Below are 19,127 nucleotides of genomic sequence, written 5' to 3'. Positions count from 1 at the left end.
AAAAGATGAGTTAAAATGCCAACAAAAAGGGATAAATATATACAATATTTGGCACTCATCAAATACCCCCAAACCTGAATTTTACTTGTCCTCAAGTAAAACAAAACTAAGGAAATCCTAACTATACCACTGTCGCTGGTCTCTCGAATGCATTTAGCGTATGCACTAAGCCTTTTAAACCACTAAGTGTCCCTAGTGGACGAGTTGAAGTCTCGTGAAGGTTTACCAGAGGTGTGCCTACAAAACCTAAGTCAAAATATAAGCTCAGATTCCATCAAATGTGACATGTGCAAAACAGTTAAGCTCACAGCAAAATGGAGATGTCAATCTAGCTATCGAAGGCACAATCCTAGCACTGATAACAAATAAGGACATGTGATAAGAGTGTAAAGTGTATCTACACATGTGTAAAGAAAGATCTGAAGTCATGACTACTAATCACCAAGAGATAGTTTCTCAGGCTAAGAACTGAGGTCGAAATCTAGCTAGCTGTCCGGACTTTACGAGAATTGTGAATGAGTTGGAGGTATTTCACAATTACTCGCGTTGTACATCAATGGCATACACCCTCCTTGCTTATTACAATGAAACAACAAAATGACTCTTTACATGACTCTTATTTACATTGACTATTCTCTTTTTATTTTTGGAACAAGAGATGATGGAATTGATAAATACTTGATTTTTTTGTATTTTTCTGATATATATATATTTTTTGATTTATTTATTTTTTTTTTTTTATTTTTTTTTTTATTTTTTTTTTTTTCAGAACACACTTTTGATACATAACAAAAAGAAACAAAAGATTACATGACACTTTGCAAGAGGTAGCCCTTTTTGATGCACCCAGTTAAATTCGATGGTTGTCTTTCTTAATGTAACCTCCACCTTCTATCCCAACCAACCAAAGAACAAGCTAGTCAAGTTTCGTTCAGTATTCTAAAGTGATTGGCAATCGTAACTTCCTATCCAACACCTTGAAGATCGAGGCCATACATGTATTGGTAGATCGTGCGCGTGCAAATTTCTTATCACTATGTGAATTGTGCTAGAATCAGGGTGCCTAAATATCTAGACTAAGACTCCTAATAAAAATACATATTTGCACAAGAGTCAACATTTCAAGGTAAATGAGCTCCATTTTTATGATTTTTTCATTTTTTAATTTTTTTTGAATTTCAATTTTTCAATTTTTTTTTGGAATTTTTCAATTTTTTCAAAAAAAGAAGGAGTTCGTTTTCAATTATAGCAAATTATCATGGTATCTACTCTATACCCCCAAACCTAAACTAAACATTGTCCTCAATGTTTCAAAATATGGAAAGAATTATAAAACAATATATGAAGAGGAACATGTTGAGTAGAGTAAAAGGAGAGAGAATACCCGATTGGACGGTGGTAGCTCGATTAAAACTCCGTTATTTCAAGGCAAAAATCCATCATATTAGCAGTCACAATGGATGAGCACAAAATATATACAAAAGGAAATTTAACTAACACATTATCTACAAGAAAATTTTGGTTTTTAATGGGATTGGACTCTTTGGAAAAATTTGGTTTTGTCGGGAAAAAGAAAAATTTTGGTTTTTAGGGAAAGATTGGGAAAACTTTTTGGTTATTTAGGGAAAGAGTGGACCAGTTTAGTCCACATAGACCGGGTCCTCCAGGTCGGTTGTTTCAATGTCGGGTGGAAATGGCTCAAGGAATGGCTTTAATCTCTGCCCGTTGACTTTGAAAACGTTCTTGTTGGAGACATCCTCCAACTCTACAGCTCCATGAGGAAAAACTGTGCGTACTAGGTACGGACCCTTCCATCTGGAACGCAGTTTTCCTGGAAAGAGATGTAATCGGGAGTCATACAGCAAGACTTTCTGACCAGGAGTGAAGGATTTGCGCAGAATGCGCTTGTCATGAAATATCTTCATCTTCTGCTTGTACAGCTTGGCACTGTCATAAGCCTCATTTCTCAATTCTTCCAACTCGTTGAGTTGAAGTTTCCGTTGAATTCCAGCTTCGTCAAGAGAAAAGTTCAGCTCTTTGATTGCCCAGTAGGCACGATGTTCTAATTCCACAGGTAGATGGCACGGCTTTCCATACACTAGACGATAGGGGGACATGCCAATTGGTGTCTTATAAGCTGTTCTATAGGCCCACAAAGCATCATTCAATCTCAATGACCAATCTTTCCTGGACGGGTTGACCGTCTTCTCCAGAATGTGCTTAATTTCCCTATTAGACACTTCCACTTGTCCACTAGTCTGAGGGTGGTACGGAGTAGCAACCTTGTGAGTTATGCCATACTTGCGTACTAAAGACTCAAAGTACTTGTTACGAAAATGTGAACCGCCGTCACTGATGATAGCTCTAGGGGTACCAAAACGTGCAAATATGTTCTCCTTTAGAAATGAAAGTACCACCTTGTGGTCATTTGTTCTGGTTGCTATGGCTTCTACCCACTTAGAAACGTAATCAACGGCGACTAAGATGTACAACTTGCTGTCAGACATGGGAAATGGACCCATGAAGTCTATCCCCCAAACATCAAAAATCTCCACAATCAAAATGGGGTTATAACCGGAAAAGCCATCTAGAAAACAGTAGTGACTGTGTCCAGACACACGTTCTAGCATTTGGTCAATGAAAGGGAGCGGGAAGTGATCCTTCCTTGTTACTGTGTTCAACTTCCTGTAGTCGATGCATACTCGCCACCCTGTGGTTGTACGAGTAGGGACTAATTCATTCTTGTCGTTCTGAACAACAGTAATGCCTGACTTCTTAGGCACAACTTGAATGGGACTAACCCATTTGCTATCGGGAATTGGGTATATGATACCTGCATCAAGTATTTTCAGGATTTCTCCTTTGACTACATCTCTCATGTTAGGGTTAAGTCTCCTTTGCATTTCCCTCGATGGTTTGGCATTCTCTTCAAGGTTAATGTGGTGCATGCAAATGGTGGGACTAATTCCTTTGAGATCTGAGATGGTCCATCCTAAGGCCTCTTTGTGTTCCTTAAGTACTTCTAAAAGCTTACTTTCCTGTTCCGTGTCTAAACATGATGAAATAATGACAGGTAAAGTATCATAAGAACCTAGGAATGCGTACTTCAACGTACTAGGCAATGGTTTCAATTCAAGCTTGGGTGGCTCAACAATGGATGGAATAAGCTTGGAATCAGGGAATAGGGGTTGTTCCACTTCATATTTCCTTTCAGTGATGTCCATTTGAGGTACAGATTCGAGCAGAGATAGGACGTCACTACAGTATGCATCATCATAGAAATCAGGGTTAAAGTTCTCCATACATGCTTGAAAGGGGTCAACGGATAGAATGTTAGTCAACGAATCTTGCATTAATCCTTCAATCATATTAACTTCATGTACATCATCATCATCAAGATTCACAGGTTGTTGACTAATATCGAACACATTCAATTCTACCGTCATGTTACCAAAAGACAGTTTTAACACTCCATTCCGACAGTTGATGACCGCGTTGGACGTAGCCAAGAAAGGACGTCCTAAGATGACAGGAATGTGACAGTCTGGGTTTTGTACAGGTTGAGTGTCTAAGACAATGAAGTCTACGGGAAAATAGAATTTGTCAACCTTGATCAAAACATCTTCGACCACTCCTCGAGGAATCTTGACAGATCGGTCTGCCAGCTGTAGAGTGATAGATGTTGGTTTCAACTCCCCAAGACCTAACTGCTCATAAACAGAATATGGCAGTAGGTTAACACTTGCACCTAGGTCTAATAACGCTTTATTGACCGTGTGTTCTCCTATAGTGCAAGAAATTGTTGGACATCCTGGATCCCTAAACTTGGGTGGAGTTCTGTTCAGAATGATGGAACTCACCTGCTCAGCTAAGAAAGCACGTTTTTGCACATTGAGCTTGCGCTTTTGAGTACACAAGTCTTTGAGGAATTTGGCATAAGCAGGGATTTGCTTGATTGCTTCAAGAAAAGGAATGTTGATGTTGACTCTCTTGAACAGATCTAGCATCTCATTGTAATGGGTACTTTTCTGTTGATAGATCAATCTTTGAGGAAATGGAGCAACAGGAAGATGAGTTGGCAAAGGGACATTCACAGCAGTAGAATTGTCAGATTTTCCAACTTGCTCAGATTCTTTGGTTTTCTGGGGTTGTGGAGACAACGTGGAATTTGTATCAGACTCATTAGGTTCGCACACGTTGTTCTCGATGACTTTACCACTTCGGAGGGTGGTAATGGCTTGGACTTGATCGGGTGAGGTTTCAGTGCAGGATGTTGTGCCTGTTTGAAATATCCTCTTTGGATTTTGTTGGGGTTGGCTCGGAAGTTTACCCTTTTCTCTCTCACATATTTGATCCATCTTTTGATCTAGATTTTTCTGACTTTGCATCAAACTCTGAAACATCTCCTCTAGGGTGGATAATCTCTTGTCGGTATTGTGTTGAGGATATGATTGTTGAGAGTTCGATTGTTGTTGAGGGTTTCTCGGGTGTTGATAACCTTGATTGTTCTGATATCCCTGATTGTTTTGATAGCTCTGATTGGGTTGAGATGGTCCTCCTTGAGTGGGCCCTTTTGACCATGAAAAGTTAGGGTGGTTTCTCCATCCTAGATTGTAGGTCTGAGAATAAGGGTTATGCTCTGGTTTTTGAAACATGGCATGTGCCTGTTCAAGCCTAGATTCCTGGACTGCAAGCAAATCGGGACAATTTTGGAATTGATGGTTGGGGTCGTTACAAGCAGCACAAACAGACGCAGCGACATGTTCTCGGAGAGTAGTGGTGGAAGGTTTTGAATTTTTATGTGGTTCTAACTCTTCTAATCTCCTAACTATTGATGCCATGTTTGCTCTACCCTCAAAATCCGCTTCAATCCTAAAAGCCTTTGCTTCGGATGTAGTCTTTCTGGTTTCACGGATGGATTCCCACTGTTGCGTCTTTTCAGCTACTTCAATTAAGAAGTCCCAAGAAGCATCAGCAGTTTTGTCTACGAATAGACCATTACACATCGACTCAACCGTTGTTCGGGTGGACACATCTAGACCTTCATACAAAATTTGCACAAGTCTCCATTTTTCAAAACCATGATGGGGACATTGGAGCAATAATTCATTGAATCTCTCCAGGTATCTAGCTAAGGTCTCACCTTCTAATTGCACAAAGCTATTCAGACTTTGACGAATTGTCGCAGTCTTGTGGTTCGGGAAAAACTTTTTGAAAAACTCCTTTATGAGGTCATCCCATGTCATGATGGATTGAGGCTGTAAAGCATAGAGCCAGGCCTTTGCCTTATCTTTCAGGGAAAAAGGAAAAAGCCTTAACTTTAGGGTTTCGTCGGACATTTGAGTGAAACGCAGAGTTCCACAAATTTCCTCGAATTCTCTCACGTGGTGGTACGGGTTTTCATTCTCAACACCTCTAAAAATAGGAAGCATCTGTATTGTGCTTGATTTCAGCTCATAATGGCCATTAGCCTCGGGTAGCACAATACAAGAAGGTTGACTGGCTCTAGTTGGGTACATATAATCCTTGAGGGTACGTGGTTCTCCCATTGTTTCTGGTTGATCTGGACTGTCTCCCTCAGAACTTAGAATTTCTAGGTTCGTCTGGGTTAATTCTAACAAGTCTGTTTGTCTGGTCTCTGTAGGTCACAATCATGTCCTAGTAGGTACCTTAACTAACATGTTGGTCAGACAGAGCAATCGGAAACAATTTGGCCCAAGGGTTATGAAGTTTTGGTTTTGTATGGGTTTTGGTTTAAAGAAGGGATTTTGTTTTTGGTTTAAAAATTTTGGGTTTTTGAAAAATTTTGAACTAAACCTATCATAAATTATCACAACTCATAAAAGAAAATAAAAACAATAATAATAATTTAAACAAACCCATAAAAGAAAAAAGAAAAATAAAAGAAAAATAAAGAAAAACAAAAAAGAAAATAAAAAAATTATTACAATCCCAAATAATAAAAAAAAGAAAAAGAAAATAAAAATTATTACAAACCCAAATAAATAATTAAATAAATTATTACAAGCCCAAATTTGAATTTAAATGAGGCCCAAGTGGGTTAACTCATGGGTTAGGCTTACTTGTTTTTGGAGGGAAGCCCAAAAATAGGCTTTTAGTCCCCTTTTAGTTGCAAGGCCCAGTTGGGCTTTAGGATCGTCCTAGCAGCTCACGTCCAAGCCCAGCAGCAACAGGTGGAGCAGAGCCCAGCAGCAGCAGCAACGGAGCCCAGCTGAAGTTGCAAGCCCAAGAGCAGAAGTTGCAAGCCCAGCAGAAGTTGAGGTTACTGAGCCCAGCTCAGTTGGTTCAAGCCCAGTTCAGAGATTGTTGCACAAGCCCAGCAAAAGAGGTTGGCAGCAGGCCTGGCAGCATCAGTTGGCAGCAAGTTGGCAGCAAGCTTGGCAACAGCAACAGCTTGGCAGCAGCAGCTTCACTTGGCAGCAGCAGTTGCTTTGGTTCACCAGCAGCAACAGCAGCAACAGCAGCAGCAACAGAAGCAACAGCAGCAGCAGCAGCTAGGCAGCTTCAGTTGGCAGCAAGCTTGGCAACAGCAGCAGCAACAGCAGCAGCAGGCTTTGCAGCAGGCTTGGCAGCAACAACAAATAATGCACAGCTCCAGCAGCAGTTAGCAAGTGAACAAGATAGCAATGAACACACACAACTATGCAAGCACAACAAGGCCACAACAGCTATGAAAACTTCAAAAATATGGCAGCCAGCTCCCCGGCAGCGGCGCCAAAAACTTGGTGTGATGATTAAGATGCACACAAAACACTTGCAAGTATACAAGGTCAAGATTTGTAATAAAATGGTGAGTAGGGGTTTGTCCACAGGGAGAGGAGCATATGAGAAGTTTTCCTAGGCTAACAATGGTGACAATGTACTATGGCAGAGAGCAAAGCAGGGCAAATCAGCAAAGAACCAAGCTAAGTAATGAAAAACAGACTAGAGCCACAGCAGGGAAAGATAAGCAAAGAACCAAGGCTTGGAAGCCAAGGGCAGAGTGAGTTCAGTGCACTGACTTCAGTGCAAAGTAGCTACAAAGTGCAAGAAAATGAAAGGCAAGAAAAGTAACTGAAATACAAGCATACAGGACTGAAAAATAAAAGTGACTGAAATTAAGATTGACTGAAAGAGAAGTGGTGGTAAGCCAAGGCTTATGATCCACCTTGTGTCCTAATAAAGTGACATGGTCTAGGTTATGTTCAATCCTAAGCATACAACTAGAAATGAAAGAACACCAACTTGCTCACTAGTCTACCCCTAGCATTGGCTGTCTTTTGACAGTACAGCCAATCACAGGCTCTATGAACATTGACATCTCTCATTTGCACAATCTAAACACAGCAGGGAACTATCTAGCTCATTCACACTTGACAGTGCACAAGGCTTCACTGAGCCTTGGCCTGAAGATGATTAGCTCATGCTAACATGAAGTGACAACATGCATACACTAACATAGATAATTCATACATAACTAGCAACATATCAGATAATTCAACACATAAGCAACTTGCAACTGTTAACTGAGAAGAACACTGAAATTTGAATTCATAAAATTTTAGCAAATTCTCTACTGGCTAGTCCAGAGAGGTAAATAGTGTCTCTCTAATACTTCCCCCCAACACCCATTTATACCCCATACACATAATTTTGGTTTTCCCCAATTTTTCCCAAAGTCAGTAAAATTAGGTTTTGGTGAAAAATTAATTTACCTACTGTTGATGAAATTCTCGCTCCATCTCGTCGACCCATCCTTCTATTTCTCTTCCTGAGTCATCTCCCGCTCCAATTGCTGCTCTAACATCAACTTATATCTTCAATTCTCACCTAGGGTTTCAGTCGGCAGAGATGAGAATTGAGGAGATTAGTTGATGTAAAACGTGATAGTGATGATGGGTATAGGTAGAGTGATTTGGGGAGAAAATAGTGGGTGATTTGGGGTGAGGTGGTGGTGATGGAGACGGACATGGTGGTGGTACGGGGCATGGCGGTTCTGCAGAGGGGGTGATGGAGGAGATGGTTCGATGGAGAAAGGGAAGGGTGCGTTTGTTTGAGGTGTAGGTGCTCGGTTGCTAGGGTGTGAGGCGAGTGTATCGAGTTTGATGATCTGCGACGCTGAGCCGTGGGATAGGGAGATGAAAGATCAATCGGACGGTGAGATGAAGTGAAGTTTGTAGCGACCGCTGGATTATATAATACAACAAAATCAACGACGCCAGATGGAGTTAGGTGTTGTAGTGTTAGGCGGAGATATCAAACTTCGATGCACAGCAAGGGAGCGACCGTCGGATTCAACTACCATCTAATCTGAAGGCTTGGAATTTCAGCGCTGTGGTGCTTGGCAGAGACTTCAGATTTTGATGCTCTATGAAGGAGCGACCATCGGATGCTTCTGAGAACTGATCTGATGGCTGAGAAAGGAGGCGCTTTTGTGTGTAGAAAATGAGGTTGTGCGCACCATTCTTCGCGGCTTCCTTGCGTAATTTCTCCCGGCTTTTCACTACTTTTCTGCTCTTTTCGCTCCGCGACTCATCCGAACTTTATTTATTACCTAAAAATGCAAAATTAATTAATAAAAATATTTATTCTTGAAAACAATGAAAATACAGAATATGGGGTAAAATGTAGAATTAATGCATAAAAGATGAGTTAAAATGCCAACAAAAAGGGATAAATATATACAATATTTGGCACTCATCAGTCGGCCCCTATCCAGAGTGGGGGTGCGAATAACAGCTGCCTTGGTGGTGCCCTGGGGGTTCCCCTTATCCAAACCGGGGGTCCGAATAGCAAGTGTCCTCCGGGTGCTTTCCTACAACTTTTCGAGCCAATTTTTTCCAAAAATGTTTATTGGCCAAAAATACCTACAAATAAATAAAACACCATAATAAGTACAAAAATGAGCCCTAACAATATATAGAATCGAGACAAACCGGACACAAAAATGTGTCTATCAAATACCCCCAAACCTATTATTTGCTAGTCCTAGAGAAAAAATAAAATAGAAATAAAATCCTAACTCACTGTCGCAGGCATCGTCGATTGCATTTAGCATATGCAATAATCCTTTAAAACCCTAGGTGTTTCTAGTGGCGGAGTGTTGTCTCCGGAGGGCTTACCAGAGGTATACCCACAAAACTTTTATACTCCAGACTCTAGATATCTACACAGAACCTTGGAATGTACTAAAGAATCTACTTGGTTGGCATACTTATTGACTACAGGAGGAAGTACTCTGATGTGAAATTCCAATTGTTGTACACGAGTTTGCACTCAAGCATACTAAAATTCATATGAAGTGACAGAGCTCTACTCAGATAGTCGCACTATGGACATCAATATCCGGAGTCAAAACTAATCACATGGATAGATCAAGAAGATGGATATAGAAAAACATAGATGGTTTTGATGTTTACTAGGTGAACGGTGTTTCTCATATCTGTCTGAAGGCCTCCGCCAAAATGAACCTATCCTAATGGACTGAGATACTAGTCTGACTAATATCAACACACTGGCATATACAAGGGAACCAGTGATTGATAATCCTAACTCTAGGTCAACACAACTGGCATATACAAGGGTTCCAGTGGTCGACTTTATTGAATTTATTCCAGTTGGTCTGATGGTCTGGTCTCTTCTCTTTTTTTTTTTTTTTTTTTTTTTGTATCTCAATCACTCTAATTCACCCTAGCATTGGTAACAACTTGAATCGTGAGCCCCACCTAATCACTTAGAGAAACATAGTTTAAAAACAAAACAAAATAAAAACAGAAGTGAAAAGGACTCAACGAGATATGGTGAAACTATCATGTTTTTCTAACACCTGAGCTCTGTGCTTTTATGAATAGACTCTTTAGATGTTGCCATCTAGTCAGATTGGTTCCTCAACTCCTACAACCAAAATGCTTCCATCCACTTAGATTGGTTAGTGCCATCCTTAATAGGGATAAATTTCTAGGCTCTGGAGTTTATTTATTGCAACGAAAAGGTAACAAAAAGTTCTACCCCACCCCCAAACTTAAATCTAACATTGTCCTCAATGTTTCTAATCAAAGAACAGTACCAAAAATATAAGTAACATGAGGAAATAGTAAAGAGAGAAGTCGGAAAGATAGTACCTGGGTGAAGTGTAACCAAAAACCTACAAAAATATTATACAACATACAAAATCGCCTCGATGGTCAATCAAGGTAAACAGGGTCCTCCAGAGGGACCTCCTCAACATCACCTGTAGGAAAAGGCTCTAAAAAGGGCTTCAATCGCTGACCGTTAACCTTCGAAGAACTACTACCATCTGGTGTCTCAATCTCAACAGCGCCATGAGGAAAAACAGTACGGACCACAAAAGGACCGGTCCACCGAGAGCGCAACTTCCCGGGGAATAGATGCAAACGAGTGTCATACAGAAGAACTTTTTGACCTGGAGAAAATAACTTTCGTAAAATATTCCTATCATGCACAAGTTTCATTTTGTTCTTATACTCCTTAGCACTATCGTATGCATCTCTACGAATCTCGTCCAACTCATTGAGCTGGAGCTTTCTTTGAGCTCCTGCCTTGTCAAGTGAAAAGTTTAAGTTCTTAATAGCCCAATAGGCTCGATGCTCTAACTCAACAGGCAGGTGACATGCCTTGCCAAACACTAAACGATAAGGTGACATTCCAATGGGTGTCTTAAACGCAGTACGGTAAGCCCATAAGGCATCAGTAAGCCTCGACGACCAGTCTTTCCTATTTGGATTAACTGTTTTCTCTAGAATACGTTTAATTTCCCTATTGGAAACCTCTACCTGACCACTAGTCTGAGGGTGATATGGGGTTGCTACTTTATGGGTAATACCGTATTGTTTCATTAAAAGAGCAAACGGTCTATTACAAAAGTGTGAACCTCCATCACTAATTATAGCTCGCGGCGTACCAAAACGTGTAAGTATATTCTCTTTCAAAAACTGGACTACGACCCTGTGGTCATTCGTTTACACGGAACCGCCTCAACCCACTTAGACACATAGTCTACAGCGACAAGTATGTAAAGATAACCAAACGAAATAGGAAATGGACCCATAAAATCAATGCCCCACACATCAAAGACCTCAATCACTAAAATAGGGTTCAAAGGCATCATATTTCTACGGGAAATGGTTCCTAACTTCTGGCAACGCTCACAAGAAACACAATGACTATGGGAATCTTTAAACAACGAAGGCCAGTAAAATCCACACTGCAAAATCTTAGCAGCAGTCTTCTTAGCACTAAAATGACCCCCACATGCATGTTCATGACAAAAGGAGATAATACTAGACTGGTCACTCTCAGATACACATCTCCTAATAATCTGGTCCGGACAATACTTAAACAGATAAGGATCGTCCCAAAAGAAATGCTTAACCTCGGCTAAAAACCTAGAACGATCTTGCTTACCCCAATGTTGAGGGGTTCGACCAGTAACAAGATAATTCACTATATTTGCATACCAAGGTGATTGGGAAACAGAGAACAATTGTTCATCAGGAAAGATCCCTTATAGGAAGGGAATCACTAGGGGAACTAACAACTAGCCTAGACAAGTGGTCTGCTACTACATTTTCTGCACCCTTTTTGTCTCTAATGTCTGGGGAAAATTCCTGTAACAATAGGATCCATCTAATCAATCTAGGTTTGGTATCCTTCTTAGATAAAAGGTATTTCAAAGCAGCATGATCTGTATAGATTATGATCTTAGAACCTAAATAGGACCTAAACTTATCCAAGGCAAACACGATGGCTAAAAGTTCCTTCTCGGTAGTTGTGTAGTTCATTTGGGCATCATTCAGAGTTTTGCTAGCATAAAATCACATGAAGTAATTTGTTTTCTCGTTGTCCTAACGACGCCTATAGCATAATCTGAAGAATCACACATAATCTCAAAGGGTAGGTTCCAGTTAGGTGCCTGGACTATCGGGGCAGTAGTGAGTAAAGTTTTAAGCTTCTCAAAAGCCTCTAAACAAGCATCATCAAAGACAAACTTAACATCTTTTGCAAGCAAATTGCAAAGAGGTCTAGAAATCAAGCTAAAATCCTTAATGAATCGACGGTAAAAACCTGCATGCCCTAGGAATGACCTAATATCTTTTACGGTTTTTGGGACCTGTAAAGTCTTAATAAGGTCAACTTTGGCTTTGTCTACCTCTATACCCTTTGAAGAGACGATGTGCCCTAACACAATTCCTGATTTAACCATGAAATGGCATTTTTCCCAATTAAGCACTAAATTTTTTTCCTTACACCTAGTCAACACTAATGTCAAATGATGCAAGCACTCATCGAAAGATGAACCAAACACTGAAAAATCATCCATAAAGACCTCTAAGAACCGTTCTACCATATCAGAAAATATGCTCATCATACAACGCTGAAAAGTTGCAGGGGCATTACATAGCCCGAAAGGCATGCGTCTATACGCAAAGGTACCAAAGGGACAGGAAAAAGTGGTTTCTCTTGGTCTTCTGGGGCAATAACGATCTGATTATAACCGGAGTAGCCATCTAAGAAGCAATAGTGACTATGTCCAGCTAATCGCTCTAGCATTTGGTCGATAAAAGGAAGGGGAAAGTGATCCTTCCTTGTGACCTTGTTCAATTTCCTATAGTCAATACACACACGCCATCCCGTGGTCACTCGGGTTGGGATTAATTCATTATTATCATTCTGGACTACAGTGATACCTGATTTCTTGGGGACAACCTGAACAGGGCTGACCCACTTACTGTCTGAAATTGGGTAAATAATACCCGCATCTAACAACTTAAGCACCTCTTTTCGAACTACCTCTTTCATGTTAGGGTTCAGTCGACGTTGCATCTCCCTAGAAGGTTTGGAGTCTTCCTCTAAATGAATCTGATGCATACACAGTAGGACTTATACCCTTAATGTCTGCTATAGTCCACCCTAAAGCTTCCTTATTGTCTTGAAGTACATTTACTAGCCTACTTTCCTGATCACTATCCAAATGGAAGCTACAATCACAGGTAAAGTCTCAGATGGGCCTAAAAACACATACTTTAGAGTATCGGGTAGTGGTTTAAGGTCCAACTTTGGGGGCTCTTCTAAAGAAGGAATTAGGGTAGTCTCAGAAACTGGTAACGGTTCGAACCTAGCTTTCCATCTATCAGTGTCTAACACAGGGGTAGAATCTAATAGAGCATTCACCTGTTCAATAGTGCTATCGTCGTCAAAATCTAAACCAAAATGGGATAGACAACTTTCTAATGGGTCTTCAGACAAATGTTTGGTAATGACTCCTGAACTAAGGCTTCTATCATGTTCACCTCTCAACACATGTGTCATCTAGCTCATGAGGTTGCTTACTGACATTAAAAATGTTCATCTCCATAGTCATATTACCAAAAGATAAACTCATCACACCATTTCGACAGTTAATGATCGCATTAGACGTAGCTAAAAATGGGCGACCTAAAATCACAGGTATCTGGTTCTCTGGGTCAGGGACAGGTTGGGTATCTAGGACCACGAAATCCACTGGATAAATAAACTTGTCGACCTCAATAAGAACATCCTCGATAACACCTCGAGGGATTTTAACAGACCTATCAGCTAACTGCAGTGTCATCTGAGTAGGTTTCATTTCACCAAGTCCTAGCTGTAAGTATACATGGAATGGCAGTAAGTTCACACTGGCTCCTAAGTCAAGTAAAGCTTTTTCTACCCGGAAGTTACCTATTGTGCAAGCAATGGTAGGAGAACCTGGGTCTTTGTACTTTGGAGTTGTGGTGTTCTGAATGATTGAACTTACGTGACTAGCTAAAAAGGCTTTCTTATGGACGCTAAGTTTTCGCTTTCGCGTACACATATCCTTAAGGAACTTGGCATAAGCAGGAATTTGCCTAATTGCATCTAATAAGGGAAGGTTTATGGTAACTTGCTTAAAAACCTCCACTATGTCATTAAAGTTCGATTCCTTCTTTGTTGGTACTAATAGCTGAGGAAATGGGGCTCTAGGCCTAAAATCAGACCTTTCAGGAACCGAATTCACATCATCAGAAACTTTATCAGTCTCTTCAGCTACTGGTCCTGAGAGGTGAGATCCTGAGGGGTGAACTACAGTATGTTCACTATCGGGCATGGTTACCTTATTGTCTACAACTCTACCACTTCTAAGGGTTCTAACAACATTCAATTGATTCGATGGTTTTGCACCTAATTCATGAACTCCTCTAGGGTTGGGTTGTGTTTGACTAGGAAACTTACCTTTTTCTCTCAAAGAATCACTTATCAGACCAACCTGGGTTTTTAACTCGGAAATAGCCTGACTATTTTCTTGTCCTATCCTGTTACTAGCTTGTAGACTCTGTTCTACGGATAACTGAATTTTGCAGTTTGCTGAGTTAACAAGGCGAGAGATTCCTCTAAACTTAGGATTTTCTTATCTGACTGATTCTGAAACTGAGCTAGTCCTGAAGGATTCTTAGTATAGCCAAAACCTGGGGGAGCATTAGAATTACTAAACTGACCTTGACTTTGGCCCTTAGACCACGAAAGGTTCGGATGGTTTCTCCAACCAGGATTATAGGTTTCTGAATATGGGTCAATCTTTTGACGGTTATCAAATCTAGTGTTATTATAAAGAGCATTGGCTGCTCTTCAATATTCTGGCCTTCCCAAAAAGGCTCCACTCTACCACTAGTCTGGCCCACTTCTAAGGCTTCTAACCTTTTTGCTATAGCAGCAATTTTGGCATCTGATTCATAGCCTCCTTCTACCCTATTAACGTTTCCTCTACTTAAAAGAATTGTTTTCTGGGGTGCCCTATTTTCCCATTGCTGGGTTTTTTCGGCGATTTCATTAAAAAATTCCATCGCCGCATCAACAGTTTGGTTTTCAAATCCACCAGTGCATAGAGACTCAACCATGGTCGTTGTGGAATAATCTAAACCCTCATAAAGGATCTGAACTAGCCTAACCTTTTCTAAACCATGATGAGGACACTGGGATAATAAATCATTGAACCTTTCCAAATACCTATATAAAGATTCTCCCTCTTGTTGTGAAAATGTGCATATTTGCGTCCTAATAGACGATGTTTTGTGCCTAGGGAAAAACTTATTGGAAAAGGCAGATGTAAGTTGTTCATATGTCTCAATTGACTCGGAGTCCAAACTATATAGCCACGACTTGGCCTTATCTTTCAGGGAAAATGGGAATAACCTAAGTTTCAAAGAATCATCATCTAAGCCTCTAATTCTTAGAGTAGTACAAATTTCCTCAAAATCCCTAACATGGTAATAATGGTTTTCATTTTCTTTCCCTAAAAATATTGGGAGCATCTGTAAGATTCCAGGTTTCAGTTCATAGGGTGCCTCCGTTTCAGCTAACTTAATACACAAAGGACGAGTAGTCCTAGTTGGATTCAACAAAGCTTTCAAATTTGCCATTTCTGGCGCTATCGGAGCAACAGGGATTCTCTCCTCAGTCAAAGGAAGTTCAAAAACAGACACTTCAAAAGTAGGACTCTCTAGATTAAGGTAATCGAGACGCTTCGAACTACTAGGTTTCTCTTTAACAAATCTACCTAGTGCGTCTCTTTTACGTTCAGGCATACAATAGAATTTTCTATATTGGAAGGGTAAGCAAACACAGATCAAGACCGACTCAACCAAATCAAACCTATTGATTTCTAGCAAACAAAAAGCATGATGGCTCAACTTAGATTGTTTCTAGACCAGCTTCTAATCCTTCGAACGGGAATTCGTTACAATTTAAGCAAACCCCTCTGGAATCAATCCGAGTTAACGTAAGTTAAATATAGGCGAGGGAAGCTCGGTGGAGCTTTGATACCCAAGGCTTCACCGGTATTACAAGGCGACGCAGTCACACATTCAACTTACAGAAACCGTCAAGAACTTCGAAGTATGCTTAAAAGAGTAACCAATATTTGTCGAATGACTTTCCTCTTAAGATCGTTACCCTTTCGGTCTCGTTCTAGTCAAAATTTTAGGCTTAGGTTCGCGTAGGTTACGTGTTCCTAAAGCGGGCAAGAAGAGAACGGTGATGAAATCCGAACCCTTATCTTGTATGGCCATGCCTTGCCCTTTACTAGAAAAATAAATGTCCGTATTCAGTCCTCAACATATATGCATACGAAGGAGTCCAATAGCTCGCTGACAGGGAATTCGCGAGTGTTTAGAATCTTACCTCCCGTTCCAGACGGGGGATGAATCGGTTGTAGTCGAATCGGGCCACTGACTCCGATGTCTAGTGTACGAACCCAAGGTGCAGAAACAATATCGTAATTTTGCTCCTTCTCTGCAAACAGTTTATATTTAAAGTACCCTTCCGTAGGGTAAATAAAAAAAATAATGTCCCAAAGTCCAATAGTCCAAAAGGTAAAGAAAAATTACAAAAATAATAAACCCTAATACAGTTTTTTTTTTCTAAAAGAAAATAAACAAACCCTAAACTAAAATTGTCTAAAATAAAATTGTCTTCTTTTCTGTTCTTTTTGCTTTAATCTTTAGCTCCAATTATGAAATCACCAAACTTTTTGGCTCAATTTTCTTTATAATCCAGAACCTGTAGACACAAGATAAATACCCAAAAACATAAAAAAGAACAAAAAAAATAAAAAAAATCTAAAACCCTAAAAACAAGTCCGCGTCGGCGACGCCAAAAATTGATGTGATTTATAGATAGTGGTAAAAGTGGTTCGATTCTCAGACTTGTGAAGGATATTAATTAGAGTTAAATTCTAATATTAAAATAGAAAACTCACTAAAAATTATAGGAAACTCAATCAAAGATGATATCAATATTAAAAGAAACACTGAAGATAAGATTCCACTATTTTCCAAGTTCGAAGTGATTAAACCAATACTTATATTTATGCAATTTTCTCGTTTAATTTTATTCTAAAATATTGCAACAAATAAATTTTCAAAAGTAGTAACTGTAAATACCAAGTATGAAGCATCAAAAGTTTTAAAACTAAGCATACTCCATCAAAATAGATCACAATCACTCAAATAAAAATCATATTCAATAATAGTTCAAGGCAAATAATCATATAATTATTGCAAATAAAAAGATAAAATAGAATATACCACTTTTTGTTGGAAAAATAGATTCCTCTATCGCCTCAGCAATAGGGTTTAGCTTCTCATATTAACCACTTGATCAAAATACATTTTTGTTGCTCAAAAGTTGATTAAATAGAAGAGAAGGTATAAAACAGCGTGTTTGTAACGGATATAATTGTTACGAACCACTGTTACAAAAGTACCCTAACACAGAACTGTTGCGAACTCTGAATAATTGTTACATAAATTGTGACAAAGTGATTGAATTTTGAAAGAAAAGGCCACGGATTCTGCGATTGTCTCTTACTGTTGTTATGTGTTCTTCTTCTTCCTCTCGCCTGTATCTCTACAACTTGGTGTTTTTGTGCTCTGTTCTGTTCTAAACTTCCCCAAAGTGAACGTAAGTCTTCTATGAGCTATCCCAACTCCTTTTATATCCCACAGGTCGATTCCATTTCAAGAAATCTTTGGCTCTTCTTATCTTCCCTCCACCTCAAGCCTCGGGATTTCTTTCCCTGCCAAGCTTCTTTATGTCTTCTGTTTTGTTGACACTTCTTCTAAAGATAGCAGTAAATATTGCAGAGTGCATATCCTTCCAATCTCACTATATCCCTTCCACAAATACAACCAAAAATTCCCGTAATATTAATCCTCCCTTGTTTTGACTAAAGTCCGTGTAAATTTATTTTTATCGAGCCTCAAACACATACGAACCGTATTTTGAAATATCCAGCCCAAACCAATCGAAATCCATGAGAAAGTCCGAGTAAAACTCACCCTGTTTCCATAAAATAGAAACCCATGATATGTGCCTCCTTGTTTCGACTAACACCGAGTTAACAACCCAAGTTTCTTGATTTAAACAAACATACCATGCCTGTTTACTCCATTCAAGTACGTACCAACGAATTTCTCCGATTGAATCTCTTTGAAACTGGTCCAAATCACAACCCTTAAATCTGCCAGAAACTGCACCTAGTTTCCCGCCATTTTAAAATTTGAGTTTGGGAAGAAAGGTGGTCGGCCCCTATCCAGAGTGGGGGTGCGAATAACAGCTGCCTTGGGGGTGTCCTGGGGGTGCCCCTTATCCAAACCGGGGGTCCGAATAGCAAGTGTCCTCCTGGTGCTTTTCGACAACTTTTCGAGCCAATTTTTTCCAAAAATGTTTATTGGCCAAAAATACCTACAAATAAATAAAACACCATAATAAGTACAAAAATGAGCCATAACAATATATAGAATCGAGACAAATCGGACACAAAAATGTGTCTATCAATGGTGCTGGCAGACAATCAACGCGTGAGAAGACAAGAATGGAAAGAAAATATTCCCGAGTTTATGGCCTGCATGAGAAAATTTTGGGGATTTTTCTGTGTTAATAGGTAGGATTCTCGCTGCTGTGGAGGTATATATAGTGTGCCGGGGACTCATAGAGGGATACGGAGAGTTTGGGAGAGTTTAGAACACCACAGTGCAGAGAAAAATCGAGTTGTAGAGCTACCATTTCTGCTGCTGCATATCTGAAGAACACGAAGAACAGACTAACCAAGACAATCGTTTACCAACAGTGTTAACGACACAGAGGCGTGGGTCTTAGAAGCTACAATAATAGCGAAATTTTCCTTTTATCGTTATCTGTAACAGCATTTTGCAATAATTAAAAACGTTGCAAACACCCGATTTTCATCATTTTCTCTCCATTTCATCTTTGTAAACAATTTTTGAAGTAATGAACAAATATTTTGAGCATGTTTACACAATGATGAGCTAAAACCATCCTCTGGGGCGAAGGAGGAAGCTATTTCACCAATGAAAAGTGGTAATCTCTAATTTATGCAATTATTATATGATTATTTAACTAGATAAATAAATTGATAAAATGGTTTTTGTTAAACAATTGTCATTTCAATTGATGGAGCATGCTAGCCTAGGGTTTTGATGTCCCATACTTTCGATCTACAATTGTTATTTCTAAAAAATTAACTATTGCAATATTAAGAATCAATTTGAATGCATGATTTGCATGATTATAATTAAAGAATATAAATCACT

General features: G+C 39.6%; 1 pseudogene; it reads left to right on the top strand.

The window, feature by feature from the left end:
- The first annotated feature begins 14,970 nt into the window (after window positions 1-14,970).
- On the top strand, window positions 14,971-15,070 carry LOC113300757 (annotated as a pseudogene).
- The last annotated feature ends 4,057 nt before the right edge of the window (window positions 15,071-19,127 follow it).

This window comes from Papaver somniferum, chromosome 7, assembly GCF_003573695.1.
Source record: "Papaver somniferum cultivar HN1 chromosome 7, ASM357369v1, whole genome shotgun sequence".
Classification (NCBI taxonomy): Eukaryota; Viridiplantae; Streptophyta; class Magnoliopsida; order Ranunculales; family Papaveraceae; genus Papaver; species Papaver somniferum.
The sequence above is the reverse complement of the archived record's forward strand: the minus strand, read 5'-3'. Positions and strand labels throughout refer to the sequence as shown.